Genomic DNA, 9,537 nt, shown 5'->3' with positions numbered 1-9,537 from the left:
GTATGCAGTTTTCACCTTAAACAGAATCTGACAAATGAACTCCTTCAAGTGAGAGAGATCGAAAACTAGCCTCCAGCCTCCTGTTGCCTTCTCCCCTACGAAGAAGCAACTGTAAATACCATGAAAGTAGTCATCTACAACCTCCAGCATGTGTCCCTTGCCAGCATCATCTGCACCTCTATCACCTCAATGTTAGATTTTGAGAGGCCTTTACAGTAGGCTGGAAACAGGAGAGGGCAACAATCCTTGAAGGGATGTAGCCATTCCAAAGAATGCTCATAACCCAGGGTTCTACCCCAGTGCTGCCATGTTGCCCAATAGCTGGGCAGGCAAGCTAAACTTGTGGCAGCACGAGAGGAGGAATGCCAACCTCAGTGACATTTCTTCTTTCCTTTCCCTTCCTTCCCTGGGGGCGAGGGAAGGGAAGGTTGAAAGGGCTGGGAAGACTCATGACCTCTTCCAAATGAACACTTCATAAGGCAACACTGCATGATGACTGGGAATTGGAAGTCATATTTAGTTACCTAAAAAAGTGACCTGACAGAACAAGGTAATGTTGACATTGTAATGAAAATATTCAGTATGGCTGCAATAGGCCAGAAAAATAAACTGATAAAACACTTAACAGATGAACAAGCCAGTTTTAGAGAAGGCAGGTGCTGCACAGGTCATGAATTTGTTTAAAAATCCTATTCTGATGGCTTTTACTAATTACATAAAGGCATTTGACAGCACCAACACACCAATATTTTTAGAAGATCTTGTGTCAGTAGGTTATTCCTGTTAAATATGTACAGCTAATTCAAATTATTCGTGGGTGAAACAGATGAAAAATCAATCTTCTGAAAGCTTTATTCTCACGTCTACATCATTGCTATGCCATGATTTATGTCCCTACATATATACAGATCATAATGAACAAAGTGAATTTTAAGTGGCATCAATAGCAAAAAAAAAAAACTGCTTTATTTTCCATAAATCTTCACCTATCTTCCTGCCTCCCTTCTGTGAGTTCTCAGCCACGTAGATCTGGCTCTTCCAATTCTTCTGGTGTAACATGATCCCAGCTAACACTGCCACATACAATTCCCCCAGGGGTTGTGTGAAGGGCTTGTCCAAGCCATCTCCTTTTACTCTTTATCCTATATGCATATGGAACTTCCGTAATTTTCCTGCTACTGGACTTCTATCAATCTTCTGAAAGCTTTATTCTCACGTCTACATCATTGCTATGCCATGATTTATGTCCCTACATATATACAGATCATAATGAACAAATGTATAATCTTGCTTTTGTATGCAGTTTCATTCTGTTTTAAAAATCTATTCGACCTGACCATTATTTGATTTGAAAGGTGCAACTTGATTAATAATTTCTCCATCTACCTGTTTCTATCCCCATTACATCTATTTTCCTTAGTTTTATTTTGAGTCTCATCTCTCTAGCTATATGATGCACTCTATTATGCAAACCTTGTATCCTTGTGGCGTTCAGTTCAATAAAGCAGAATCATCTGAATATCCTAAGTCAAGTATAGCAATGTCCTATCAAATCTCCAATCTAAACCTTTTCTTCCATCTCTGACCACTTTTTTCATAATAACATCCATGATATGGGTTAATAGCATGGATGAAATAATATTCCTTTGTAGCACCCCACTACTACTATAAAATCACTTAAGGTGTCATCAGCATTAACAGTGCATCTACTTCATTCATGGATATTGACTGATTTATAGTTACTAAAATTGGTGTCGGAACATCTAGGTTATTGACGCCGTAATAAAATTAAATAGGAAACTAAAAAAAAATTTGAAAGGAGTTTCACATAAGAAATATAGAAAGTATATGATCATACCTATACATACATATATACTATAAATACAAACACATATACGGCATATGTATAAAAATTAAAATCTATTGAGGAGGCCTGGCCCCCTACCCAAGATGCATATGCTCTATATGACAATCCTCACCGAGAATCGTTGTAAAAATAAAATGAAAATCTCTGTCACGTCTCCAAGAGAGGAACCCATGTCTTAGATCCCCAAAACTGGGACACTTGACGAGCAAATGTCTCATAGTGAAGAGCAAAATACAATCCTCGCAAAATGGATGGTTTTCACCTGAGATCAAGAACTCACGAGTGAGTCTTGTATGTCCAATCCTTAGCCTGCACAACATCGCTTCTAGCTTCCTTGGCATATAGGGATATGACCAAGGAGATATTGATAACGTAATACTACCGCATTTTTTCCCAATATTTTCCCAAAGGGACTACCAAAGGTAGTAGACATCTCCTGGGTTCTGGAGAGATGACTGATGGCTTGGCAAGTTGATCAGCTTGCTCGTTCCCATGAACCCCAAAATGGGAAGACATTGTAACTAAGACAAGAGCCATTGTATATTGCTTAAAGGATACTGGCTTATTCATGTTTTATATATATTAATGTATATATATAAATACACACCTATAAATATAAAATTTCTACCTATAATTTGACCATTATTGTATTTTTTATAGTGTATGCGAATCCAGCATACAGACAAACACACAAAGTATATATATATATATATATATATATATATATATATATATATATATATATATATATATATATATATATATAAATGTCTTTACTGTAATATATATATATATATATATATATATATATATATATATATATATATATATATATATATATATATATATATATATATATATATATATATATATATATATATATATATATATATATATATATACATATATATATATATATATATATACAGACACTACCCTACTTACGAACATTCAAGTTACAAAACTCAGAGATACAAACATTTAGAAATAACCTCAAATTTTGTTCTTCGTGCCTAGCCTATTCTGCACAGTTACAATTAATAATGCACTATACTCTATAAAACACAGTACTTCATGTTCAGTGTACAGGATGTATATGTTTTAGGATGAAAAAGTGTACAGTACTGTATTCACTTTATATAATACTGCACTTAAATAGGCATGAAGACCAACTTATGAACAATACAAGATACAACCGGCCGTTCAGAACATAACTCGTTCGTAAGAAGGGTAGCGTCCCTGAATTCTGTAGTGTCTTTGTGTTTGTGTATATATATATATATATATATATATATATATATATATATATATATATATATATATATATATATGTTTATTTGTGTGAGAATTTGTTAGATTTGCATAAACCCTAAAAAAATGTAGAAATGAAGAAGTTATAATATAGGTACAAATTTTACTACATAACAGTATGTGCATATACTATATATATATATATATATATATATATATATATATATATATATATATATATATATATATATATACAAATGTATATATATGCATATTTATATTTATAAATGTACAGACATATATATATAAATTAAAATTACATGTATATATATATATATTTATTATATATATCATATACATATGTGTGTATATCTATATATAAATTTATATATATATATATATATATATATATATATATATACATATGTAATATATTATTATTATTATTATTATTATTATTATTATTATTATTATTATTATTATTATTCAGATGATGAAACCTATTCATATGGAACAAGCCCACAGGGGCCACTGACTTGAAATTCAATCTTCCAAAGAATATGGTGTTCATTAGGAAGTAAGACGAGGTAAAGGGAAATACAGAAAGAAGAGACCCCACTTATTAAAAATTAAAAAATAAATAAATTAATAAATTAACATACAGACTGCAAGGAGAATGGTATTAGGGTAGTAATGTGTTGCTCCTTCGCTTAAACTTCTGTAGTTCCAATTGCATGACTTCCTCTGGGAGGCTTTTCCATAGTCCAACGGCGCGAGGAATAAAGGACCTCTGGAACTGAGAAGTTCGACAGCGAGGCACATTTACTGTACAGTATATTGGTTCTGCTGTTCAAGCGAATCTGGTTGCTCTCGGCAGATAAAGGGGATCAGGGATCAAAAGTGAATGTGAAAGATCTCTGTTGAAATACAACTTATGAAAAAGTGACAAACAAGAGACCATCCGTCGATGGTCCAAGTCGTAACTACTACTATTAGGAAACAGAAGCCTACCACACGAACCACTCTATCTAAAAGAGATAAATCTCTGGCAGAAGCAGACATCCATACCGGAGAACAGTATTCTAGTAAAGGGAGTACAAATGACCTCAAACAGGTTGCTCTCTAATTTTATCACTGCTATAAATATATGAGTTACAAATATATGAGGCCTTTCGTGCGACATTTGCTGAAACTTTCATTAGATGTTTCTCAAAAGTTAGATGTGAGTCAAAGGTTACACCTAGAATAGTTAAAGCCTCAGACTCGTTCAGCAAAGTTCCATCCACCTGAAGGGGAGGATGGGATAGGAAAATATACGAGATCTGTTAATCAATAGTGTTTTCGTTTTACTGGAGTTCAACCTCATACCCCACCGACTACACCATTCCTTGATCCGGTCCATGTCCCGATTGAGGCTGAGGGCAGCTTCATTTCTCAAAAGCGGAGACTTTACTAGACCCACAAGTGTTGCACCGTCGGCATACTGAACAATCTTGTTATCCAGGCAACAACCATGTCACCTGTATACACTAAAAATAACAGTGGACCAAGAAGACTGTCCTGTGGAACTCCAGACACAATAGGTCTTGGTTCACTAAGGATCCCGTCCACAGCAACTCGCTGCTGCCTACACGTAAGGAAATTTTGAAATAATCCTAAAACATATCCACCCACTCCAAGATTCATAAGTTTATAAATAAGTCCCTTGTGACTTACTAAATCGAAAGCAGCACTCACGTCAATCTGAATCACTCTGCACTCAAAACCCTCATCAAGGTTCCTTTACAAATGGCATGTCAAGTCTAAAAGAGCATCGCAGGTACCTAGCTGCTTCCTATATGCATACTGACTATCAGTTAACAATCCTTTAGTAGTTACTGCAGTCTGCAGATATGCCACTCTTTGGAACAGGTACTGTATTACTAAGCTTGCATTCATCCACAAATATACTACGTTGACATAAAAATCTATAGAATCTACTAAACTTGGGGGACAACACGCTAGCAACTTTTTTAAAAGAAAAAGGGAAGAATACATCAAGGTCTTCTCCACGCCAGCTATCAAGATTATCTAGAATTTTCTTAAAATCCCTGAGAGAAATGCAAATTTTGTAAGAAGAGGTTCAGGACGACAAGTATCAGGGAGAGGGGCATATACACACTTTGTAAAAGTCGAGACGGCACGTTTAGAGCTCTACATATCCATCCCGCATGTTATAATATGCATAATTGTATAGATACTTAACATACATAAGATTTATTGTGAAAAACAATGAAGACAAAATTCTCCTTGCGATGGCCGGGAATCGAACCCGGGTCAACTGCTTGGAAGGCAGCTATGCTAACCACTATACCACCATCGCATAGGTGATGTTGCCACACTGAATTGATGGAAAGAAAATTTTCGTAAAAGGCAATATCCCAAAAGGTTCTTTGCTAAAGTAATTCCACTTCCTTGTGTGTGTTAACATAACTAATTGCCTAAATATGTTTGTAATATCCGACCAGTATATAACGTAATAAATTTTACCTCACCAAGAATACAACTTTTGCTGATATTAACCTACTAAATTATTGACCATGAAACTTTATACATACACGCATGTACAGTTTGTATGTATGTATGTATGTATGTATGTATGTATGTATGTATGTATGTATATATATATATATATATATATATATATATATATATATATATATATATATATAGAGAGAGAGAGAGAGAGAGAGAGAGAGAGAGAGAGAGAGAGAGAGAGAGAGAGAGACTCTCCATACAGTATCAGCATGTGAAATCTACAAGATACGGTTTAATTTGTTATGGTCTTTACAATAATAAGTTGTTATATCGTAAACATCAACTTAGCAGCCAACGCTCTTTCACGTTCATGTTAGACTCTACCAAAATCACGAAGTACCTTGTCATATTTAAACTGAGTTGTTTACAAGAGATATGGTTATCGCAATCCACTGCTGCCAAGAATTTTATCCATCAAAACTATTCTCTCAAACATTTCAACGTTATGTACAAACTGACTCTGTCTTGAAGCAGAAAACTAACATGACAACTTCCATTTCTTTAAACAAAAACCATCTTCAAGAGCGAGTCATTTTTATCCACATGTAACACTGTTATCCAGCACCTATTCACCACCGGATAGCCTTCGTTTTAGGACACCCTACACCCGTTGATGTGTTCATATATGGCCAAATAAAACTAATTAATAATATCCAAGTCAGGATTTTATCAAATCAGCAGTGTGCACTTCGTATGCATTACAGGTAATCGCTTTAAGAGCATATGGAGCGCTGCTTTTGATGTGCAAACAAAATGAATTAATCTATCTTTCCACTTGCTTTATATATATGCGTGTGTGTGTGCATGGGGTACGACTCCATCCCCTCTCACCTGTCAAGTGTGAATATCTGGTTTCGAACCATTTGTAATTTCACAATGTATCAGTCCTCTCAAACACGATTTAAAAATAAAGACGAAACGGGTGAGGATTTACATCCAGCGTTTTTATTTCTGTAAATTGTGGAAAATCACGCGTCAGAGTGATTTATATATATATACATATTATATATATATATATATATATATATATATATATATATATATATATATATTATGAAACGAAAAACGAGAGAATCACAAAGCACGTCTTTTTCCTCATTTAGGACGAAAGAGGATCTGTAGAACTTACTGTACATTACACTCTACGTAACTATTTAATAATCACAATATAAATATCGATATTATATATATATATATATATATAGAGAGAGAGAGAGAGAGAGAGAGAGAGAGAGAGAGAGAGAGAGAGAGAGAGAGAGAGAGAGAGAGAGAGCTCAAAATAAATAATTCTGCATAACTCCAATCATTTTCATTCTCATCTTCAGCGGCCTGTTGGTCTAGGGGTATGATTCCTGCTTTGGGTGCAGGAGGTCCCGGGTTCAAATCCCGGACAGGCCCGATATCTTTTTGGCAGAGAAAGAAGTCTATTCACAGAGGTTGGTATCATTGGTACCAGACTCCTTCACGAAAAAAAATAAACCATTTAATAGTCTACAATTTAACCTTCCGTAGGGAGTAAAGCTTTGACATTACCATCCCTATCGTACATCTATATCTCTTGGGCTTCAGCAAACTGAACACAGCTCAATATAACATCATGCAAAATGAACCCATCTCAACATAATAATCAAGTATTTATTAATCTGGCCTTCCTCCTCGGGAAGCAATTTTTAAATTCTACAGGGTATTCAGCATCAGTGAAACAAGATCTATGGGATGGAAATATATCATTTCCCTCCTTTCCTCCAAATAAATTTCAGATGAACTTGGCCCGTTACTGATAACTCATAACTCACGAAACGAATCCACCAAGACAACAATACAGGTATTCTCCATCTCCTTTCAGCGCCATACACCAAGAAGGTTTTATTATTATCAAAATAGTTAAATCAGACCACTCCACTGAGCTGAATATTAGCTCTCATAGGGCTGGCCAGAATGATTGAAATGGAATGGAATGTGGTTCGATGAATGAAAATCAAATAAAAAAATTTATATATATAAGTTATATACAAAGCTTCACTTACACTGGCAGTCACGCATGCAATAAATACATTTATACGTTTATTGCATGTATAAAAGAACGTTCACAAAGATAAAAATCAGGAAAATTCGGTATGATTTTAAAAATTTGTATCTTTTAAGAAGTTCATAAGAAATCCGTGGAATTTGTATATTTTCATGATTTATTTTTAATTTTTATATCTGATCGATTAAACCACAATTCTTCAACAAAATTTCAAACTGGGCTAACTGAAAGCGTTGAAGACCCTGATAAAATTTCACCAATAGATTTATTTCCAAAACTTGATGCCGTTGCCGCTTCCTACTTTCGATAATAACATGACAATTGTTGAATGTTACCATTACTTTACACTCAGAGCATTCAGGAGCAGGGCCAAATAGATTATTCATTAGGTGTCCACGTGTTAGACGAGAATGGCCTATTCGGAGACGTGTCAGGATTACTTGCGTCTCTCTTTTTGGTTTGATGAACTCCATTTTCCGACACTAGGTTTTATCTGCTTTAATTTGTTATTTTCCCAATCGTCTTCCCATATATTTTGCCATTTATTTATAACACTTGTTTTCACATATGTCATAAAGCCACTAATAGGGAATTTTCATTAGTTCTTACCACATGGCCTGCTTCTCTCTGCTTTATCAGCCTCTTCGTTTCCTTTAATCCCTACAATGGCAGGGATCCAACATATTTCAATAATTTTTCCATTAATAGCCTATACAATTTGTGGAGTTCAAATGTAATCCTCTTCCATATCATTTTTTGACTAGTAACTTTAAATGCCTTCTATAGAGCTTCTTGAGTCGCTAAAAATCACAAGTTTATTGAATGTTACTTCCTTTATAATTTTGATGGCTGATGTGATTGCGTACGACTTTGCTGTGAAGACTGTGGCACAGTCAGGTAGAGAGAACTGATGTGTTTTGTTTTGAGATATTGCTGCATATCCTACTGCATACTGTGATTTAAACATATCTGTGTATATTGCGTAATGTGGACCTTTTCGTCTTATATGACCTACTGAACGTTGTCTATAGTGTTCTAAGTTATATAAGTAACCTTTTCATAAATATTTTAAGTGCGTGCAAGTTTTCATTTTAGTCGCAGTCCAATGGGGTAGTAATTTTACTTGTATATTTATATTCAGTGACTCAATCTTTTAGCTCTAATTGGGAAAGGTGGTGAATGACTGTTTATAAATATATCTCTTAAATCAAACAGTTTTGTTGGTGAATCACTTATCTTGATTCTCTTTTCATTGTTATGAATTCTCTATGGAGGGACAGTGGCAGCTCGCTACATTCAAGTCGGAAATGGGCGATTAGCGCCAACAGAGGCGAATATAGAAACTATAAGGAATATGGCCTACCCACAAACCAAACGGGATGCCTAACGCTTCACTGGGATGGTGCAGTGCTTCTGAAGATTTATTCCAAACTTCGCGGATGCTGCTGCCCCCATCACAAACCTCTTCCAGGGAAATCATCCCTTCAGGTGCATGGAAGAGTGCAAAAGGGCATATGATAACTTGAAGGCCGTCTTAATCACCAGGCCAGTAACTACGCACCCGACTACGAACGGCCCTTTTGCCTAGCAGTACAGTAAATGCCAGCGACGTCGGCATCAGAGCAGTAATGTTCCAGGAGAAAGAGGGAGTTAGGCACCCAGTGGCATATTACGCCAGGCAAATTGAAATCTGCAGAAACCTGCTTTAGTACCATCAAAAAGGAACTGCTAGGAATGGTACTGGCAATGAAACACTTTGAGTCATATCACGCCGACCACGCCTTCCCACTAACGGTGCATATTGATCATAACC

General features: G+C 35.3%; 2 non-coding genes across 2 annotated transcripts; one reads left to right on the top strand and one right to left on the bottom strand.

Moving 5' to 3' along the window:
• Positions 1 to 5,408: 5,408 nt before the first annotated feature.
• On the bottom strand, positions 5,409 to 5,480 carry TRNAG-UCC (transfer RNA glycine (anticodon UCC)). Its single transcript has one exon. It is a non-coding gene; the product is annotated as a tRNA-Gly (tRNA).
• Positions 5,481 to 7,021: 1,541 nt separating this feature from the next.
• Positions 7,022 to 7,093, top strand: TRNAP-UGG (transfer RNA proline (anticodon UGG)). Its single transcript has one exon. It is a non-coding gene; the product is annotated as a tRNA-Pro (tRNA).
• The last annotated feature ends 2,444 nt before the right edge of the window (positions 7,094 to 9,537 follow it).

The sequence above is a fragment of the Macrobrachium rosenbergii genome, chromosome 36 (assembly GCF_040412425.1).
Source record: "Macrobrachium rosenbergii isolate ZJJX-2024 chromosome 36, ASM4041242v1, whole genome shotgun sequence".
Taxonomy (NCBI): domain Eukaryota; kingdom Metazoa; phylum Arthropoda; class Malacostraca; order Decapoda; family Palaemonidae; genus Macrobrachium; species Macrobrachium rosenbergii.
This window is presented reverse-complemented; position numbering and strand designations above follow the sequence as displayed.